Genomic DNA, 23643 nt, shown 5'->3' with positions numbered 1-23643 from the left:
TGAGAACAGCAATTTCAACCTGGCTATTTCACAGACAAGCTTATTTTATGCATCAATAGCAAATAAATCAAGAAATTGGATGGACTTGCTGAATGTTTTTCACTGCTCTAAGTAAATCCATCTAGCTAGCGTAACAAGCAGTTCTGAAGACTGGAGTGTAAACAGAGAAGAAATATTGATTGATTGCTTTATTTAGAGTAGAACTGTAATACCACCTATGCAAGGAATTTAGCATATATAGCTAGGCAGTACCATCTTGTTGCTGCAAGCTTAATTGCAAGATAGATTAGACACTGGCATTTAGAGTCTGGTCCCATAACGTAAAGCCATCCCTAATAGCAAAACAGCTCCTATTAAAGGCATTCACTTTTGAGGAGATGCAAGTGACTGCCAGCTGACACATTAGATTTTCATAATACCACACTACAAGTGTCAGTGAGAATGACAAAATTCACCAGTAAGAGCGAATTGTCCTCCATCAACCACGTAGATGAAAGAAATCTTACATCAAGAGACTAAATTTCGAATTCTTGCTCCATTTTAAAGGCTAAGATAATGTTACATACAAATAACAACAAAGCACCCTTAGAACAACCTTCTTTTTTCCTAACAGCAATTCTTGGTATTGTTGTAATAATTGTTTCACAAATAATAAGAATACAAATAAGCCCTGACCCATAATCTGAGACCTAAAGGAAGTCATACTGAACTCAAAGAACATGAAAGAATTAGTAAGAATAGAAAATAGCACCTCTGTAGTCATATAACTGCTCTAGTAGAGAAATGTGTAAGTTTATGTTGCAGAATCATCAGCGCTTTAATAACAATGCCAAACCTGAAAAGAACTGGGGAAAATTTTACCAGCCTAATTAATTTCTAAATTAACCTACAAGATTACCCAGATCATCCAAGTTTCCAGATGGCATTTCTCTGAGATCTACTCATCTATTTAAAATTAAAAAGTGCCAGCTTCAGTGGAACAATTTCCAACCACTGCCGTCAAGCAACATTTCCCACGTGTACCTTGTCTTTGCAGACACTGCTAAAGGAACTTAAGATTTGGGGACAGATAAAAATTCAAGTATTTGATAACTTGATTCTGAGAAACCAAAGTATCCTAAGACACATAATAATTCTGAACATTCAAAAGGGCTAAGATTAGATTTTCCAAATATTAATAGGCAGTGCTATAGCATATAAATTCTCTATATAAAGAAATGTTATATCTGAAAAAAATTAAATGTTTTCTCCAACCACTGTAATGACAGCTACTTTCCATATAACCAGTAGAGGAAAAGCAGAGAGGTATTCAGAGTTAGGATGGTCAGCTAGACTTACTTCTAGTTAACTTCCTGGCCCCAGCAGTCTCACAGTGCCTAGGATTCAAATTGCTTCCTCAAAAAAATTACACATTGTTATAGCTCCCAGGCCTGCAAGGTCACTTGTAAACATGACTTTTCAATCTTATTTTATTATTGTGCAAAACCTTCTGGTCATCTTTATCTGAAGAAAGTTGTCTGTTCTCACAGATAACTTGATATAATCAGTTGTAATGTGATTCAGAAGTAGAATTACTGGTTATATTCGTTAAAAAAAAATCAAGGGGAAAACATTTCAGTATTCTGTATTGCATTCAAATGAAGAGTAACAGTTTGATCGCATTTAAAGAAGAATACACCGGGGGCCTGGGAGCGACGGCCCCAAGGTCAGAATGGCAGCAGCGGACCCCGGCCCAGACGAACACGTGAGGCCCCTGGTGCGTCTCCCCAGTTTGGTCCCTCTACAGCCAGATCATGAAGCTGTTCCAGCACTCTGCCCCAGCCATCACCCTCGAGAACCCAGACATCAAGTACCTGCTGCGGCTCATGGACAAGGAGGTCCTCTTCACCCTGCTGTCGTCTCAGCACATCCTGGGCCTTCCCATCGGCCAGCCCCTCTTGGCTCAAATCCATGGCAACCTGATCATCCGGCCCTACGCCTTCCAGCAATGACAACAAGGCTTCGTGGACCTGGTCGTCACGATTTACTTTCAGACACCCCTCCCACATTTCCCACTGAAAGAAGATGTTCCAGTACCTGGAAAGCATGAATACTGAAGATACCATTGAGTTCCAGGGCCTGAACGGGCTGCTGGTCTCCCAGGGCAGAGGAAGTTTACTATCCCTCCAGACAATTAGTCCCGCCCCATCTTCAAGACAGTCAAGTCTTGTCAGAATGACTGCAGAAGGGACGGGTAACACAGAGATGCTGCAGGAGATCCGCGCCAACGTGGAGGGCTGGCGGACTGCACCGTGTGCCACCTACTCTTGGCCAACACGTCTGTGAAGGCCATTGGCGGTGGCCTGAGCTGGAGGAGCTGAGGAAGGGGCGATCTGCGGGCTTCATGCCCTGGGACACAGGGGATAAAGCCCCTGATGCCAGGAACCACAGCCAGGACTTCGTGAACTAGCAAATCATCCGGGACCCTCTCCGCCCCTGGCCGCAGCTGCTTGCTGGGGCTGCTGTGCATTCCCCCACCACCGCCCTCAAGCCCGTGCGTCTGCCTGCCTAGCCAAGCCTCGTGAGCCATCCCCAGGAGCGCCCCGCGGCCTTCCGACGCCTGCGCACTGGCCCCACCCACCCGCCTGTGCACCTGCACACTGCGGACGCCTCCCCGCAGCCACCCCTCCCACTCCTGAACTTCCCCGTCCACAGGATCCGCTGGTGACTCGTAGGCTGGCACCCGAGGGCCCCCTGTTGGGAGCAGGGTTCTGGATTGAGTTGGCCACAGTCGGCCCCCCTTTGGGGTGGGTTCCTGACTGGCCCTTCCCAGAAATAGCCGGCTCTCTCCTGTCCTCAGGGCCGTCCCCAGCCCCCCACTACAGGGCCTAGGCTGCAGGCCCCAGGCCCGGCCGCCCAGTCTGGGGACAAACGTAAGCAGTGGGCCGCCCCAGCCACCGTTCTGCCGACCCTTGCCGCCTCCCCTCACTGCCAGCCTCAGAGCCGGGACTCGGGCCACACCAGACCACGGCTGGACCTCAGGACTGGCAATAGGTAAGACACCCTCTTAAAGAGGGGATGGGTGGGGTGGTGAGAGGCTGCCCCAGCCCACCCCAGCCCACTTCACCGCACCTTCCACCATGTCCTCCTATCCCAGGGCCCAGGTTGGCCCTGCCGGGCCAGCAAAAAGCTTGGTTCTCCCTGAGGCTTGCGTGGGAAGAGGGTGCGGGCCAAGGACCCCCTGGGCTGGCACGTGGGCCCTCAAGAAACCCGAGGCTGGCATGTTCCCCCAACACACCTACAGCCAGAATGCCTTAGGATTTCAGAGCTGCGGGCTCTGGCAGAGGCAGGTGGGCCGCCTCAGAGCCCTGATGGCAGAGCGAAGACGATGGTTATTTGTTCCTCTGTCCCAGATTCACCCATCCTCCTGCCCTCTCCCAGTGCAGGGAAGGGAGAGATTTTGAGCAGTAACTCTTGGCCCAGAGATGTACAAATACTCAGTGGTCTTGATGTTGCTTTTAGGCAAGAGCTGTATTAGCCTCTTGGGTGTCCGTTTTTTCAGTCATTTATGAGCAGGAAAACAAAAACAAAAACAACAAAGTGAAACTGCTAATTTACAAAGAAAAGAAAAATTAGAGTATAAAAATATTTTTTAATGTCTTTACAAATTTCTGGATCCAGTATCCTTAAGAGACTCTTCTGTGAAACTGAGACTTGTCTACTTTTTATTCTACAGGGACATTGATACAGCCACTCCATCTCTTGCATGACATTCCTACACAGGAGGATGGCAGAAACAGGTAAATGCCGGATTTTAGGGCTTTACTCCACTGTAGTGATAGTAAAGGATGTGAGAAGTATTTTTATGGATGTTCTATTGATGGCTGGGGCATGGCCTTGCTCAGAAAACTGGGCCTCTCCTTAGTGCTCTTGAGGTTTCCTCTACGTCTCTCCCAGCACTTAACCGCTCTACCAATAGTATCTGAAAGTCATGTGAAAACAGACTACAAGCTCCTCCAGAGCTGGAACTTTCTGTTTATTCTTTGTGTCCTTGAAGTAACAGTACATGTCACATAGAAATTCTTTCAACATGGGTTTACTAGTTAAAATGAATAATGATGTGATCAGGCATTTGACTAAATTAGCTTTCTATTTCTAATGACTAACTGATAATTCCCCATTTCTTCTCATCTGAGTCCCAAAGAAGCATAACTAACCCCTTGGTAGCAGGTCATAAGACTTTTTAGTTCTCCTGTGACATAAGAGAAAGCCAAAATGGAAGGTTTTAGCAGGGAAGCTACAGCTGCTCTTACCCAGTAATACCTAAGGGCATTTTAAGTGCAATGCTGTGAGAAGTTGAAATGAAAATAGTTTATCATCTAGTAAAAACAGGACAGCAAGCAAGATTACTCTCATTTTTTTTATGGTACAGTATCAAAAGAATTTGAATAAATACCTTTGATGCCAAAAATCACTAGGTTTCATACTCGAAATGATTGAGTGAAAAAGTTTTCTAAAATGGGCCTGTTTACATAGCTGATTTCCTCAAGTAAAGCTACAAATTTTGATTTATCAAGTGCAAGTGGTTATAGAAGCACCTTTGAAAAGGCTGCTCATACTCTTCAAGGCAGGAATCTGAAAATGCCTGTTGGTTATTTTCTAGAGAAAATGCTGTCTCCAATGTGTTGGACTGGTATAATCACGTAAGATACCACCTTTCTCCCATCAGCAAGGTCCCTGCTAAGTGAAAAGAGAATTCAGTTCTCTTGAGCCTTCTGTTTGATCACGTCAGAGAAGGAATGCCTGAAGGTTGCACAAAGCTAGTTTTGCCAAGGGTTGAGCTGCAACAGCATGAAATAGGTTTACTCTCCAAACCTCCCTAGGGACATGGTGTTGGGTTTTGACTCCTACAGCACAGGTGTCACATTAGTTCTGTCCATCATTTCTTTTCTCTACCACTGTGTTTGTTCTAGATTTCTTTAAGGGTGACGTCCTTGTTTCTTTTCCTGCTTGGATCGCCATTTCCCTTTCTTCCTAAAGCATGTTACAGGTTTATTTTCCAAGGCCAAAGAGAAGAATCAGCTGCTTATATCAAAGGCTGATTTTGGCAATTAGATAATTTTTCCCATTTCACACTACTACTCTATTTTACCTATTTTTCCAGGTCCTTTTATAAAGGATAAAAAGAGGTTTTAATTTTTAACCAAAATTTAAAGTGGAAAAAAAAATTTGCTTTAAGGTCTTCTTGAGGATGGCAGGAATGTAAAATTAAAGTCCTTGTAATATAGTAAAACCAATTTAATGAAGAATGAATTAATTAGAGTTAAGGAAGCCTTTTTCTATTTCCATAAACTCTTAATTAAGAGAAAATAAATTCAAGTCTATAACCTGGAAATTCTTTCATGAGAAAATTAAGGTTTGGAGAATGACATTTAAGAAGGGGAGGAGGCAATCTTTCAAAGTGGGGACTAATTCCTAAAGTGGAATTAATCACTTACATATAAAATGGTGCTGAAAATTTACATGGACAACTTTTATATCTGCAAACTAAAGGAGACGTAATCAAAGTCTACATCCATGAACATTATGAACATATGTAGGCCAACAAATTTGACAGCTTAGATAGAATTGAAAAATTCCTTGAAAGATACAAAAATAAAAGTCACTAAAGAAGAAATAACCTTAAAAGACTTATATCTGTTGAGGAAATTGAATCCTATCCCACAACCTTAGGGGTTTCATTGTTAAATTCAACTGAATAGCTAAGGAAGAAATAATACCAATTCTACACAATGACATCCAGAAAATAGAAGAGGTAGGATCATTTCCCTAAGGCCAGCATTGCCCTGATGCCAAAATGAGACCAAAAAAAAAAAAAAGAAAAGAAAAGAAAAGAAAAAAAAAATAAAAACAAGAAAAGAAAACTACAGTTCAATGTTTCTCATAAATATAGAAGGAAAAATTCTTTCAAAAATGTTCACAAGTCAAATCCAGCGATACGTAAAAAGATAATGCATCATGACCAAGTGAGATTTATCCTAGGAATGCAACATTCAAAACTCAATGCAATTAACCATATTAAGAGGTTGATAAAAGGAAAACCACTTCATTATCTTGATAAATACAGAAAAGGAATCTGAAAAAATTAAACACATAATTAAGCCTCTCAGTGAACTACAGAAAGATGGAAACATCCTCAACTTGATAAACGGTATCTACAAAACAAAACAAAATGAAACAATTTTGAAAAAGAATAGCAAACTTAGAGAACTTACTACTTGATTTCCAAACTTGTTACATTAAGCTCTAGTAATTAAGATAGTGTGATGTACGTATAAAGAAATACATATAAATCAATGCAACAGAATAGAGCATCTAGAAATAGACAAATACCATTGCATACACAATATATTGGCTAGAATTACAAAGATTAACCTATCAGGTGTTGGTGAATGTGTGGATTAGCCAACCTCTCATACAATGCTGGTGGGAATAAAACTTGCTACAACCACTTTGGAAAAGAGTTTTGCAGCCTCTTATGATGTTAAAAGTACACTTACTATAGCACTCAGCAATCTCACTCCTTCATTTTTACCCAAGAAAAATGAAAATACATGTCACACAAAGACAATGTCTGAGGGTTTATAGCAGCTTTATTCGTAATAGCCCAAAACTGGAATCAAACTAAATGTCTATCAAGTGGTGAATGAATAAATAAATGGCATATCCATACAGTAGAATACTTAGCCATACATTAAAATTGATGAGTTTCATTATGTATTTATTCCTCAATAAAGCTTTTTTTTTAAAAATATTGGAAGAAAATATAAAAAGAAATCATCAACATATATGAGAAATTTTTCAATAAAATAAACAGTTCTTGTTTCCTATTATTGTGTTTCTTTTAGGTAGTAAGTATTGTCTTTTACTGAGCAAGAGGAAAAATTAACCTATTTAAAACTGAGCTACGTGGAAAGACTTTCAAATGGCATAAGTTAATTTATAGTAAAATCAGAGTACTTTGCAGTAACTAATTCAGAGTGTTTTTATCAGATATATTTTAGAAGTGCAAAGAGTACACATGGATGTTTATTTTCACTGTGAATTATTAAATAGTTTGACATATCTACATAAATGTCAGGGTTTACTACTTTTAGCATCTCCTTTGAATAATAGTTTCATTAAGAGCATTATAATTTTTATAATTATTAAGGCTGGTTTTTAAATAAAGTATAATGAAAACAGCATTGAGGATCGTATCATGTTTACCCTTTTGCAGTTTCACTTCTAGAATATTTTGAAAAGCAAATTCATTGATTGGAATAGATTTTCCCTATTTTGCTTTCAAATTCATTGTAATCAATCCTCTAACATTAAGTACACTTCCTCATCAATATGAAAATTAAACTTCAGGGACTGACCTTATGAATACATCAGAGAAAGCAGAAGGACACTGAGAATAAGATAATGACATTTCCAGATAATCAAGCCCAATAAAAATGTAGTATTTGACTGTGAAATGTGCAGAATAAATCAAATTCAGAGGTACATTCCAAGACCTTAAATAACCTGTACTGAATAAGGAAAGAGTAGCCTGGTAAATCTTGATCACCTTCAAGTGGCAACTCCTTAAATATGTTCAGAAAAAGATATTAAGGGTTGGCCACCCCAATACACACTCACTGACACACACACACACACACACACACACACACCCCAAAAGCTCATTATCAAATTAATTCTGATAAAATTGAATTAAACAAAATCAAACCAGTTTTATCATGGCAGTACTTCTTGACAAGAGGTACATGTTATAAAGCATGCCCCCAAATTATTTGACCATAAATCCTAATATGAAGGATCAGCTACTGGGATTTGTATTTGAAAAACAAAATTTGGGAAAGCTGGCTTTATGCAATGAAATTTTCCCCAAAAAACACCCTTTCTTAAAGATGTAAGCACAGTTCTCTAAACCACATTTTGCTTAGTCTTTTAATAAGTATTGTTTCAGTTTGCTAAAGCTGATGGAATGCAATATACTAGAAATGGGTTGGCTTTTAACAATAGGTATACATCAAGTTGCAAGTTACAATTCTAAGGCCGTGAAAATGTACAAATTAAGGCATCAACAAGAGGATACCTTCTCTGAAGAAAGGCTGCTAGATCCAGGTTCCTCTGTCAGATAACAAGGCACATGGCATCTGCTGGTCCTTTGCTCCCAGGTTTCATTGCTCTCAGCTTCTGATTCTAGTGGCTTTCTCTCTGAGCATCTGTGGATTCTCTCTTAGTTATCTCCAGGGTGTTTCTCTAAGTTCTCTCCAAAGTCTCTGCCTTTTATCCTCTCATAAAAGACTCCAGTAAAGGATTAAGACCCACCTTGAATGGGCAGGGTCACATCTCAAAAGAAACAACCTAATCAAAAGCTCCTACCCTCAATAGGTCTGCCCCCACAGGAATGGATTAAAAGAACATGGCGAGAGATCTAAGATGGTGGCATAGAGAGGAGTGGAAGCTAAGTAGTCCCCCTGGAACAACTGAAAAAAAAAACCAGAAACAACTAGTAAATAATCCAGAATAACTGCAGGAGGACAGACATGAACGTCCAGTCATCATACACCAACCTGAATTGGGAGGAATGCCCGAGGTCACAGCACAAAATCTGTAAGTAAGAACTGCAGATCCAAATCGGGAGACCCCTCCCCCATAGCCCGAGTTACAAAGCCTCGTGGTGCCAGAGAGAAGTTTTCTCCCAGCAAGCAAATATAGCTCAGCTGAGCTCCAACTGGGGTTTTAATTAGCGAGTGTGAACTGCTCACTATGAGGTGCGAATCCCCAACAAGTAGACAGAGGCTTTGGGTGATGACTAACCTTGGAAAGCCAGAGGGTCTCCTCGAACTAGCTCTGTTCCTTTTTCAACTCAGTGGAGAAAGCCTCGGCCATTTTGAATTCCCAGTTCCGTGACCCAGACAAGGGTGTGGCACAGGCAGAGAGAGACCACTGAAATGCTAATGACTTCCCCCTAAGGCATCCATCTTCTCTAAAGAGGAAAGGGGTGGGGCCCAGCTTTACTGCCTGCCTTTCATTCAGAACTTACACTAGTCAAGAATTATAGCTCATCTTTGCATCAGGCAGACAGCATCCCTGCATGGCCCCGCAGCCCGAGGCTTAGCTTGAGGGATGACGTGCACAGCCTTCCCTCAGCAGAGGTCCTGGAAGATCACAGCTGAGAAGGGGGGCCCACTTGGAAAACCCAGGGGCGCTATGTCAATGCCAGTGGTATGTGGGTCAGTAACAAAATCTGGGACAAAACTGAAATGAAGGCTTAGACTCTTGAGGCGGCCTTGAATCTCCAGGAACCTGGGGGATTTGAATATTAAAACTACCCTTCCTCCCTGGCCACCTATACACACGCCCCACATTCAGGGCGGACGGCTCCAGCAACGCACCCAAACTGAGTTCTCCAACTGAACCCCACAAGAATCATTTCCCCACACACCACAGAGACACAGTTGGGGAGAACTGACTGGAGGTGTATAGGTGACTCGCAGATGCCATCTGCTGGTTAGTTAGAGAAACTTTACGCCAACAAACTGTGTTTCTGGAAAATTAGATCGGTATCTTTTTTTTTACAACTTGAAAGAACCCTATCAAGCAAAGCAAATGCCAAGAGGCCAAAAACAACAGAAAATCTTAATGCATATGATAAAACCAGACGATATGGAGAATCCAACTCCAAACTCCCAAATCAAAATATCGGAAGAAACACAGTACTTAGCAAAATTAATCAAAGAACTACAATGGAGGGACAAAAACATGGCAAAGGATTTAAAGGACACCAAGAAGACCATGGCCCAGGATATAAGCAAAATAAAGAAGACCCTAGAAGAGCATAAAGAAGACATTGCAAGAGTAAATAAAAAAATAGAAGATCTCATGGAAATAAAAGAAACTGTTGGCCAATTTAAAAAGACTCTGGATATTCACAATTCAAGATTAGAGGAAGATGAACAACGTCTCAGTGTCCTAGAAGTCCACAGAACAGAAAATGAAAGAACAAAAGAAAGAATGGAGAAAAAAATTGAAAAAATCAAAATGGATCTCAGGGATACGATAGATAAAATAAAACATCCAAACTTAAGACTCATTGGTGTCCCAGAAGGGGAAGAGAAGGATAAAGGTCTAGAAAGAGTATTCAAAGAAATTGTTGGGGAAAACTTCCCAAACCTTCTACACAATATAAATACACAAAGCATAAATGCTCAGCGAACTCCAAATAGAATAAATCCAGATAAACCCACTCCAAGACATATTCTGATCAGACTGTCAAATACTGAAGAGAAGGAGCAAGTTCTGAAAGCAGCAAGAGAAAAGCAATTCACCACATACAAAAGAAACAACATAAGACTAAGTTGTGACTACTCAGTGGCCACCATGGAGGTGAGAAGGCAGTGGCATGACATATTTAAAATTCTGAGAGAGAAAAACTTCCAACCAAGAATACTTTATCCAGCAAAACTCTCCTTCAAATTCGAAGGAGAGCTTAAATTTTTCACAGAGAAACAAATGCAGAGACTTTGTCAATAAAAGACCTGCCCTACTTCAGATTCTAAAGGGAGCCCTACCAACAGAGAAACAAAGAAAGGAGAAAAGAGATATAGAGAATTTTAACAGACATATATAGTACCTTACATCCCAAAGCACCAGGACACTCATTTTTCTCTAGTGATCACGGATCTTTCTCCAGAAGGACCATAAGCTGGGACATAAAACAAGCCTCAAGAAATTAAAAAAAAAAAAAAATTGAATATACTCAAAGCACATTCTCCAACCACAATGGATTACAAATAGAAGTCAGTAATTTTTGAACTGTAACTCCACTATTTACTTCCTACATGATATAAATTACACGAACTCTAATGACAAATCAGTGGTTTTGAACTCAAGTGTAAAATATGTAATTTTAGACAACTATATAAAGGTGGGGTAATGGAGGAGTAGTTTATGTGTCCTATTGAAGTGAAGGTGGTATCAAAAAAAAAACAAGATTGATATGGATTTAAGAGGTTAATTTTAACCCCCACAGCAAACACAAAGAAATTATCAGAGAATATACCCATAGAGATGAAATGTAGGGTTTGGGTTAAGAGAAATGGGGGAAGGGGCAATGGGGAGTTAAGAAATGAGTGTAGGGTTGCTGTTTGAGGTGAAGGGAAATTTCTAATAATGGATGGTGGGAAAGAGCATTACAACATTCAAAATGTGATTAATCCCACTAATGGAAGGCTAGGGAGGGGGTGGAATGGGAAGATTTAGGCTGTATATATGTTTCCACAACTGAAAAAAAAAAAAAAGTCTAAATAGATGACGATTGAATGCCAAGGATAACTTGGATGGGATTGGAGGATAGAGGACAGGTGGCTCAAAGGGACACAGTTGAGACATAAGGTAAAGGAAATATAGAATGTAAGCTTTGTATCATTGTTGAATCTCTTGTACTTCATAGCTGCACTTAATGGGATTGCATAAAAGAATGTTCTTGTTCATGGGAAGAGTATACGTGAATTATAGTGTATGTTCAAGAATGTGTGCAGCTAGCTCTCATGTTCAGAAGACAGAGCAATGGATGATGGATGATAGATAGGGAGGGAAAGAAATAGCGATGTGACAGTATGTTAAAGTTGGTGGATTGAGCTATCGGGGGAGGGGGGTCAGGGTATGATGGAATTCTTTGTATGGGTTTAGTATTGTTTTTGCAACTGTTCCTATAACTTTGAATTTATTTCAAAATAAATAAATAAATAAATAATAAATTAATTAAAAAAATAAAAAAGAGTATGACATTTTCTGGCGTATGTAGCAGCTCCAGACGACCACCAGTATGTTGTTTCATTTATTCTGCTTAGTAAATTTTAGAAATAATGATTTTATTGCTTGGAAAGTCTTATTTGTACATATGTGTGTATATAATACATATATAGGCAATTCACTTTTTATAAATACATAATTATAAAGTCTGGGTATATAATTGGCTAATTTAAATGTCTCTAATTCATTCTCTAAACCTAGGCTGATTTGTATCAGACAGTCCCTTGGCTGCAAAGGGGCACTTTGGTTCTATGGGTATCTTTCATTTCTGCGTGTTTTATGACCAGAGACAATGTCAGCTTTTTTTCAGCACCATCTTTTCAGGGACATTTTTATATCAAATGGCCTTGGAAGATACAGTGGCACCCTCTAGGACAAAGGGTGTTTGCTGTCCAAGATCATAAAGACAATGTTTCCCTCCAGGCGAAGGTTGTATAGTTTTGCTAGCTTTCCCATTTGAGAGTTTGATTCCTAAGGTCAGGGTTTCTCATCCATGACATAAACCCACTTCATGCAGTATAACCACCTGGCTTGCTGCACATCACATCCATGGGTCTTGGGGGCAAGAGGAACCAGTATGAATATGGAAGTTCATGTCACCTGCTGTGCCATGACTAATAAGTCCTTTGTCTCTGATCCAGGGTTCTCCTATCTTCTGCAAGCCTCCATGAAACTTTGACAGCCAAATTTTTAGCTTGCAAATAGGGTGAAATCTCAGACCTTATAGCACTTGACAGATGTAACATTTACTTGAGGTGACATTTTCAGGTGAATATTTTCCCATGTAACAGCAGAAAAGATTTGAAGATGTCAGTGGAGGATTAAATGACACAAGATGAGGAAGCAGTAAGGAAGCCTAGTCTTACTGAAAGTACCAAATACATAATATTGGTTCCTTGGGACAGCCAATGTAAGGCACAATGACAAAGTCAGAAATAATATGATAAAGGCAGAATTTCAGAATACAGTGTGTACTTTTATGCTGCAGCTGTACCCTGTATCTAAATAGTTTGTGGGGCTTACAAATAGAAGAGGGTGGCAGAAAGCCAGAATCTGCAAGAGTCAGGAACAGTATATTTTATAGGTTTGTAACAAAAGGTAATTCTATCTGTGACATATGGTACATAGTTATTTCAGATTTCTTGATCAAAATATACACTGCATGGTTGCAATCCTAGAATAGAAGAAAGGATTCAAAAAAATACCTTGAAGGAGGAAATTGCAATACATAGCATTCAATAAAAAGCAATGCTGTGAAACTGGGGAAATAGGGTCTCACTGTCTTCACTCATGATTAGCACCTAACAGATGGTGTTTCTATATCTTGTTCTTTACTGTGGTAGGCAGAATAATAGCCCCTTTAGAATCTGTGGATATGTTGTGATACACACAGCAAAAGACACTTCGCAGATGTAATGAAGATTGTGAACCTTAAGACAGGGAGATTATCCTGGATTATCTGGGCTGCCCCAGTCTAACCACTTTAATCCTTAAAAGCAGAGAACTTTCTCCAGCTGAAGGCAGGAGAGATGCAGCAGCAGAAGTCAGAGAGATTTGAAGCATGATAGGGACCCCATTCATTGTCGCTGGAAGGATGCTATGTGGAATGCATGAGAAACAACACAGACAGTCTCTAGGAGCCGAGACTGACTTCCTTACTGACTCAGTCCTACAGCCACCTAGTAGGGAGTTCAACCAATAACCTCAGTGAATTTAGAAGTGGATCCAACCCCCAAACCAACAGAAAATAATGCACCCCAACCAACACATAGATTTCAGTTTTGTGAGATTCTAAGCAGAAGACCTAGGTGGGCCAAACTGTACCCAGAGTCTGACCTAGAAAATTATGAGATAATAAACAGGTGGTGTTTTAAGTGCTACATTTTTGGTAATTATGGCAGCAACAGAAAACCAATACAAATACTAAACTTCCTCTATAACCACTAATAGACAATTTGTATGATACTTTCATATTTGAGGATTCAAGCAGGAGTGACCCAAAAAGCAAATCTACAGAAATGTTGCCAGTTTTTTTAATTCAAATGTCAGTGATTTGCCTACAGACATTTGTCTGGTAAGTGAAATAACTTGATGAATAATTGAAACTTTGCTATTTGATACCCTTTCAGTTATTCACTAACAAAAAAAGAGTAACAGTAGCATTGCCAGAGAGTTTAAATAAATATTTCTCTCCTGAATTTATTTAACTCTTACACCATGACCATAATGTCAAGGCTACAACAGCTGACAGTGAAGATTGGAAAACTTCCTTTGAATTACTTTTTTAGGAATTGACCACAATGTCATTGTGGGTTAATGAAGCACATAGGTTAGCATTTGCATTTTGCCCAGCAAATGACTTAATCCTTCTAAAAGAATTTTTCTTGTAACTTTGAACTAAGGAAACCAGCTTTTTTTTTTAAGAATAAAATTCTTTGACAAGTCTAAACAGTGCAAATTGAGTATTGTAATCTGTGCTTTGGGGAGATGATAATAAAACTGATCATTTAATTAAATCACAGCAAGATTATCTTTATTAAACTACCAAAATAGAACTGAAGAACAGCAAAGAGAGGAAGGGTCTCTCTAGGGTTCAGTGAGTAATTTGGAACTTTTACTTCTTTGGTAGCTCTAAGTCAATCCTTCCACGATCATTAAGAGGGTACTAAGTGTTCACACGTGTTGTCCATGGCCTTTCATTTAATATAAGGGGAAGAGGCTAATAACAACTTACCATCTAAATCCCTCCAAATGTAAATTTTCAGAAGCAGAACATTCTACCTGCTTTCAGTTTTTTGACATGAACAATAAAAATGTAAACCGGGAGAGAAAAATGTGCTGGCATCTCCCTATAAAAAGTCCTGCCATGGCAGAACTGTTCAGATGGCATTGTGCTCCTACCAGCAGACCTTCCACACTGAAAATAATAATTATTATATATTGAATCCAATAAAGATATACCAGAGAAATTTAAGGGGAAATAAAAGTTATTTTCTTACAGAGTCAAAGTTTATTTTTAAAGTTGTACCTGGACACTGATAAAGGGCAAACTCAGGGTAGAGCTTAAAAACTGAATATCATATCATCAACCTATTTATTTTCAAGAAAGATAACATGGAAATCATCTCCAGTGAATAAAAACTTTTCCTATTTGAAAAGGTTCTTCAGAAAAGGGAATTTCACAAGGTCCTATGGCAACTTATATTAACATTATCATTCTCATCATTATTTTTATATATAATTGTGTGCTGAAGCATGTTTCTTCTTGAAAAATCACTCAAGTTATCTTAAGCATCTAAGTTCTCCATTCTTTCTTTTTACAGCTTTATTGAGATGTAGTTCACATATCAAAAAATTGACCTGTTTAAAGTGTACAATTCAATAATTTAGTATATTCAGAATTGTGCAATCATCACCACAATCTAAATTTAGAACATTTTGACACCCCAAAAAGAAACCTCCTTCCAATTAGCACTCACTCTCTATCTGAACCCCACATCTTCAGCCTCTGGCAACTACTAATCTACTTTATGTCACTATAGATGTACCTATTGTGGATTTTGCTATGTAAGTAATAACTCAACATGTATCATTTTATGACCAGATTCTTTCACTTAGCATTTGCTTTCAAGGTTCATCCATGTTGGAGGATGTATCAATACATTCTTCCTTTATATGGACAAACAATATTCCATTTTATGGATATATCACATTTATCGATTCATCAGTTGATGGACATTTGAGTTTGTGATGGTTAAGTTTGTGTGTCAGCCTGTGCAAATTATGGGGTCCAGTTATTTAGTCAAGCAAGCACTGGCCTGATTGTTATTGTGAGGATATTTCATGGAATTAAATCATTCGTTGATTGCATTCATTGCTGACTAAATTGCAATCAACTAAAGAGACTGCCTTCAACAGTGACAGAAGTTTCATCCAATACTTTGAAAGCCTTAAAAGGAGAACCAAGGATCTCAGCAGTCAGAAGAAAGAATGTCCATCTCTACTTCATGCAGCCAGCTTCTCCTGAGGAATTCATTGAAAACCTTCGTCAGAGCTCCCAACTTGCAGCCTGCCCTATGGAATTCAGACTTGCTCATCCCCGCAGTTGTGTGAACCAAGTCCTATAATAAATCTCATAATGTATTTAGATTATATATATACATATAACCTGTTTGTTATGATTCCCTGGAGAACCCTGACTAATACAGATTTGGTGTTGGGAGTGGTTCTTAAGAAACTGAATCTTGATGACATTTCTGAGTTGGTTTTGGGGTTTTTTGAATTGGTTCTCTAATATTAGATTCAAAGATACTATTGACTCTGTTTGCAGTGATAAAGATGACACTGGTAATCCAGAGTGAATTGGCAATAAAGATGAGCAAAATATCAACATTGGATACTCTATTCAAATGCTTAAAGAGGCAAATTACTTCTCTATAAAAGAGAGTATAGTTGACACCTTAACAGAGTTTTGTGGAGTAAAAAGTATAATGAAATTGGCTGCTTGTTCCTAAATATACTTGATGTAATTATTAAAGAAAGAGATGAGTTCAAGGCTTCAAATTCCCAGATTAATGTGCTGCATGAAGGATATGAAATTTTCTATGTGTGCCCTGAAGGAAAGTCTTAATTCACGTAGCCACAGACTTGCGACTTCTGAAAACCAGACCCAGGGTGTCATCATGTAAGTGGCTGAATTATAGCATCAGTTGAATTCACAATCTTTCAGGGTATCTGCTGTTAAAGTGAAGGCACTGATTGGCAAAGAATGGGATGCAGAAAATTGGAATAGGACCAAATGGGTTAATAATGATGACAGTGGGGACATAGAAATCCTAGATTTTGCTTAGTCTTTTTTGCCAGATAAGCCTGTAATGATCTGCCCTGAAGAATCAGCCACCCAACCTCCAGTCAGGAATATGGAATAGATAGTAGAAGAAGGTAGTTACAAATATGAGCTTTGACCATGTGATCCAGAAATGAGGGTTGTAATGGTAATGAATATTTCTTCCTGTTTTGTTCCAATATGTTTTTTTTTTATTATTAAATTCAGTTTTATTGAAATACATTCACATACCATACAATCATCCATGGTATACAATCCACTGTCCACAGTATGTAACATAGTTATGTGTTCATCACCACAGTCTATCTCTGAACATTTTCCTTACATCAGAAAGAACCAGAGCAAGAATAAAAAATAAAAGTGCAAAAAGAACACCCAAGTCATCCCCCCATCCCACCCCATTTGTCCTTTAGCTTTTTTTTTTTTTAATCATCATTTTGTTGAGATATATTCACATACCACGCAGCCATACAAAACAAATCGTACTTTCGATTGTTTACAGTACCATTACATAGTTGTACATTCATCACCTAAATCAATCCCTGACACCTTCATTAGCACACACACAAAAATAACAAGAATAATAATTAGAGTGAAAAAGAGCAATTGAAGTAAAAAAGAACACTGGGTACCTTTGTCTGTTTGTTTCCTTCCCCTATTTTTCTACTCATCCATCCCTAAACTAGACAAAATGGAGTGTGGTCCTTATGGCTTTCCCAATCCCATTGTCACCCCTCATAAGCTACATTTTTATACAACTGTCTTCGAGATTCATGGGTTCTGGGTTGTAGTTTGATAGTTTCAGGCATCCAGCACCAGCTACCCCAATTCCCCAGAACCTAAAAAGGGTTGTCTAAAGTGTGCGTAAGAGTGCCCTCCAGAGCGACCTCTCGGCTCGTTTTGGAATCTCTCTGCCACTGAAGCCCATCTCATTTCCCTCCACATCCCCCCCCTGGTCAAGAAGATGTTCTCCGTCCCACGATGCCGGGTCTACACTCCTCCCCGGGAGTCACACTCTACGTTGCCAGGGAGATTCACTCCCCTGGGTGTCTGATCCCACGTAGGGGGGAGGGCAGTGATCTCACCTTTCAAGTTGGCTTAGCCAGAGAGAGAGGGCCACATCTGAGAAACAAAGAGGCACTCAGGAGGAGACTCTTAGGCACAAATATAGGGAGGCCTAGCCTCTCCTTTGCAGCAACCGTCTTCCCAAGGGTAAAACTTATGGTAGAGGGCTCAACCCATCAAACCACCAGTCGCCCATGTCTGTGGTCATGTTAGCAACCATGGAGGTGGGGTAGGCGAATAACCCTGCATTCTCCACAGGCTCCCCAAGGGGGCACAACATCTTTTTTTTTTTCCTTGTTTTTCTTTCTTTCTTTCTTTTTTTTTTTAACATTCCCTTCTTTTTTAAATCAACTGTATGAAAAAAAAGTTAAAAAGAAAACAAACATACAATAAAAGAACATTTCAAAGAGACCATAACAAGGGAGTAAGAAAAAGACAACTAACCTAAGATAACTGCTTAACTTCCAACATGTTCCTACTTTACCCCAAGAAAGTTACATAATATTGCAACATTTCTGTGAACTTGTTCCTACTATATCCATCAGAAATTAACAGACCATAGTCATTTCTGGGCATCCCCAGAACGTTAAATAGCTTATCTGTTCTTCTTGGATTATTGTTCCCCCTTCCTTAATTGCTCTCTACTGCTAGTTCCCCTACATTCTACATTATAAACCATTTGTTTTACATTTTTCAAAGTTCACATTAGTGGTAGCATATAATATTTCTCTTTTTGTGCCTGGCTTATTTTGCTCAGCATTATGTCTTCAAGGTTCATCCATGTTGTCATATGTTTCACAAGATCGTTCCTTCTTACTGCCGTGTAGTATTCCATCGTGTGTATATACCACATTTTATTTATCCACTCATCTGTTGAAGGACATTTGGGTTGTTTCCATCTCTTGGCAATTGTGAATAATGCTGCTATAAACATTGGCGTGCAGATATCTGTTCGTGTCACTGCTTTCCGATCTTCCGGGTATATACCGAGAAGTGCAATCGCTGGATCGAATGGTAGCTCTATATCTAGTTTTCTAAGGAACTGCCAGACTGACTTCCAGAGTGGCTGAACCATTATACAGTCCCACCAACAATGAATAAGAGTTCCAATTTCTCCACATCCCCTCCAGCATTTGTAGTGTCCTGTTTGTTTAATGGCAGCCATTCTAACCGGTGTTAGATGGTATCTCATTGTGGTTTTAATTTGCACCTCTCTAATAGCTAGTGAAGCTGAACATTTTTTCATGTGTTTCTTGGCCATTTGTATTTCCTCTTCAGAGAACTGTCTTTTCATATCTTTTGCCCATTTTATAATTGGGCCGACTGTACTATTGTCATTGAGTTGTAGGATTTCTTTGTATATGCAAGATATCAGTCTTTTGTCAGATACATGGTTTCCAAAAATTTTTTCCCATTGAGTTGGCTGCCTCTTTACCTTTTTGAGAAATTCCTTTGAGGTGCAGAAACTTCTAAGCTTGAGGAGTTCCCATTTATCTATTTTCTCTTTTGCTGCTTGTGCTTTGGGTGTAAAGTCTAGGAAGTGGCCGCCTAATACAAGGTCTTGAAGATGTTTTCCTACATTATCTTCTAGGAGTTTTATGGTACTTTCTTTTATATTGAGATCTTTGGTCCATTTTGAGTTAATTTTTGTGTAGGGGGTGAGGGAGGGGTCCTCTTTCATTCTTTTGGATATGGATATCCAACTCTCCCAGCCCCATTTGTTGAAAAGACCATTATGGCTCAGTTCAGTGACTTTGGGGGCCTTATCAAAGATCAGTCGGCCATAGATCTGAGGGTCTATCTCTGAATTCTCAATTCGATTCCATTGATCTATATGTCTATCTTTGTGCCAGTACCATGCTGTTTTGGCAACTGTGGCTTTATAATAAGCTTCAAAGTCAGGGAGTGTAAGTCCTCCCACTTCGTTTTTCTTTTTTAGAGTGTCTTTAGCAATTCGAGGCATCTTCCCTTTCCAAATAAATTTGATAACTAGCTTTTCCAAGTCTGCAAAGTAGGTTGTTGGAATTTTGATTGGGATTGCATTGAATCTGTAGATGAGTTTGGGTAGAATTGACATCTTAATGACATTTAGCCTTCCTATCCATGAACATGGAATATTTTTCCATCTTTTAAGGTCCCCTTCTATTTCTTTTAGTAGAGTTATGTAGTTTTCTTTGTATAGGTCTTTTACATCTTTGGTTAAGTTTATTCCTAGGTACTTGATTTTTTTAGTTGCTATTGAAAATGGTATCTTTTTCTTGAGTGTCTCTTCAGTTTGTTCATTTCTAGCATATAGAAACATTACTGACTCATGTGCATTAACCTTGTATCCCGCTACTTTGCTAAATTTGTTTATTAGCTCTAGTAGCTGTATCGTCGATTTCTCAGGGTTTTCTAGATATAAGATCATATCGTCTGCAAACAATGACAATTTTACTTCTTCTTTTCCAATTTGGATGCCTTTTATTTCTTTGTCTTGCCGGATTGCCCTGGCTAGCACTTCCAGCACAATGTTGAATAACAGTGGTGACAGCGGGCATCCTTGTCTTGTTCCTGATCTTAGAGGGAAGGCTTTCAGTCTCTCAGCATTGCGTACTATGTTGGCTGTGGGTTTTTCATATATGCTCTTTATCATGTTGAGGAAGTTTCCTTCAATTCCTACCTTTTGAAGTGTTTTTATCAAAAACGGATGTTGGATTTTGTCAAATGCTTTTTCAGCATCTATTGAGATGATCAATTGATTTTTCCCTTTCAATTTTTTAATGTGTTGTAGTACATTGATTGTTTTTCTTATGTTGAACCATCCTTGCATGCCTGGAATGAACCCCACTTGGTCATGGTGTATGATTTTTTTAATGTCTTTGGATTCGATTTGCAAGTATTTTGTTGAGGATTTTTGCATCTATATTCATTAGGGAGATTGGCCGGTAGTTTTCTTTTTTGTGGCATCTTTGCCTGGTTTTGGTATTAGATTGATGTTAGCTTCATAAAATGAGTTAGGTAGTGTTCCATTTTCTTCAATGTTTTGAAAGAGTTTGAGTAAGATGGGTGTCAGTTCTTTCTGGAAAGTTTGGTAGAATTCCCCTGTGAAGCCATCTGGCCCTGGGCATTTATTTGTGGGAAGATTTTTGATGACTGATTGGATCTCTTTGCTTGTGATGGGTTGGTTGAGGTATTCCATTTCTTTTCTGGTCAGTCTAGGTTGTTCATATGTTTCCAGGAAATTGTCCATTTCTTCTACATTGTCCAGTTTGTTGCCATACAGTTGTTCATAATATCCTCTTATAATTTTTTTAATTTCTTCAGGATCTGCAGTTATGTCACCTTTTTCATTCATTATTTTGTTTATATGGGTCTTCTCTCTTTTTGATTTTGTCAGTCTAGCTAGGGGCTTGTCAATCTTGTTGATCTTCCCAAAGAACCAACTTTTGGTGATATTTATCCTCTCTATTGTTTTTTTGTTCTCTATGTCATTTATTTCTGCTTTAATCCTTGTTATTTCTTTTCTTCTACTTGGTTTAGGATTGGTTTGCTGTTCATTTTCTAGCTTCTTCAGTTGATCCATTAGTTCTTTGATTTTGGCTCTTTCTTCCTTTTTAATATATGCGTTTAGTGTTATAAATTTCCCCCTCAGCACTGCTTTTGCTGCATCCCATAGGTTTTGGTATGTTGTGTTCTCATTTTCATTCGTCTCTATATATTTAGCAATTTCTCTTGCTATTTCTTCTTTAACCCACTGATTGTTTAGGAGTGTGTTGTTTAACCTCCAGGTATTTGTCAATTTTCTAAGTCTCTGATGGTTATTGACTTCTAATTGTATTCCATTGTGGTCAGAGAATGTGCTTTGAATAATTTCAATCTTTTTAAATTTATTGAGGCTTGTTTTATGTCCCAGCATATGATCTATTCTGGAGAAAGTTCCGTGAGCACTAGAAAAGTATGTGTATCCTGGTGATTTGGGATGTAATGTCCTGTATATGTCTGTTAAATCTAATTCATTTATCAGATTGTTTAGGTTTTCAATTTCCTTATTGGTCTTCTCTCTGGTTGATCTATCTATAGGAGAGAGTGATGTGTTGAAGTCTCCCACAATCATTGTGGAAACATCAATTGCTTCCTTTAGTTTTGCCAGTGTTTCTCTCATGTATTTTGTGGCACCTTGATTGGGTGCATAGACATTTACGATTGTTATTTCTTCTTGTTGAATTGCCCCTTTTATTAGTATGTAGTGGCCTTCTTTGTCTCTCAAAACATCCCTGCATTTAAAGTCTATTTTATCTGAGATTAATATTGCTACACCTGCTTTCTTTTGGCTGTAGCTTGCATGAAATATTTTTTTCCATCCTTTCACTTTCAGTTTCTTTGTGTCCCTGTGTCTAAGATGAGTCTCTTGTATGCAACATATTGATGGTTCATTTTTTTTGATCCATTCTGCGAATCTATATCTTTTAATTGGGGAGTTTAATCCATTTACATTCAACGTTATAACCTTGAAGGCATTTCTTGAATCGGCCATCTTATCCTTTGGTTTATGTTTGCCATATTTTTCCCTCTGTCTATTAATATCCTTTATTGTACCCATACCGAATCTCTTTAGTACTGAACCTTTCTCCAAGTCTCTCTGTCCTGTCTTTGTTTCTCTGTCTGTAGGGCTCCCTTTAGTATCTCCAGTAGGGCAGGTCTCTTGTTAGCAAATTCTCTCAGCATTTGTTTGTCTGTGAAAAATTTAAGCTCTCCCTCAAATTTGAAGGAGAGCTTTGCTGGATAAAGTATTCTTGGCTGGAAATTTTTCTCACTCAGAATTTTAAATATTTCATGCCACTGCCTTCTTGCCTCCATGGTGGCTGCTGAGTAGTCACTACTTAGTCTTATGCTGTTTCCTTTGTATGTGGTGAATTGCTTTTCTCTTGCTGCTTTCAGAACTTGCTCCTTCTCTTCTGTGTTTGACAGTGTGATCAGTATATGTCTCGGAGTGGGTTTATTTGGATTTATTCTATTTGGAGTTCGCTGAGCATTTATGATTTGTGTATTTATGTTGTTTAGAAGATTTGGGAAGTTTTCCCCAACAATTTCTTTGAATACTCTTCCTAGACCTTTACCCTTTTCTTCCCCTTCTGGGACACCAATGAGTCTTATATTTGGACATTTCATATTATCTATCATATTCCTGAGGTCCATTTCGATTTTTTCAATTTTTTCCCCATTCTTTCTTTTATGCTTTCATTTTCCATTCTGTCATCTTCCAGGTCACTGATTCGTTGTTCAGCTTCCTCTAGTCTTGTACTATGAGTGTCCAGAATCTTTTTAATTTGGTCAACAGTTTCTTTAATTTCCATAAGATCATCCATTTTTTTATTTAGTCTTGCAATGTCTTCTTTATGCTCTTCTAGAGTCTTCTTGATTTCCTTCATATCCCGTACTATGGTCTCATTGTTCATCTTTAGTTCTTTGAGTAGCTGCTCTAGGTGCTGTGTCTCTTCTGGTCTTTTGATTTGGGTGCTTGGGCTTGGGTTATCCATATCATCTGGTTTTTTCATATGCTTTATAATTTTCTGTTGTTTTTGGCCTCGTGGCATTTGCTGAACTTGATAGGGTTCTTTTAGGGTTTGTAGACCTATTGAAGTCCTTATCTCTAATTTATCAGATCTACAGCTTCGTGGAGTACACTTTCTCTAACTAACCAGCAGGTGGCGTCCACGAGCCACCTGTTCTCCACAAGCCAGTTCTCCCCTGCTTAGCCTTTTTGGTGAATGGGGGAGTGAGTCTTGTGGGGCCCAATTGGTGTACCAAGCTTGCGTGTGTAGTTGGTGTTGCCTGCCCTGTATGTGGGGTGTGTTTCTGGGCAGTCGGGGAGGGGGGGTGGCCCTAACAATCAAATCTCCCTGGTG

At 39.0% G+C, this 23643-nt stretch overlaps 1 pseudogene; it reads left to right on the top strand.

Moving 5' to 3' along the window:
- Window positions 1-441: 441 nt before the first annotated feature.
- Window positions 442-4686, top strand: LOC119525534 (annotated as a pseudogene).
- Window positions 4687-23643: the final 18957 nt, after the last annotated feature.

Source organism: Choloepus didactylus (assembly GCF_015220235.1).
Source record: "Choloepus didactylus isolate mChoDid1 chromosome 25 unlocalized genomic scaffold, mChoDid1.pri SUPER_25_unloc2, whole genome shotgun sequence".
NCBI lineage: Eukaryota > Metazoa > Chordata > Mammalia > Pilosa > Megalonychidae > Choloepus > Choloepus didactylus.
Note: the sequence above shows the minus strand (reverse complement) of the source record. Positions and strands in the feature narration are given on the sequence as shown.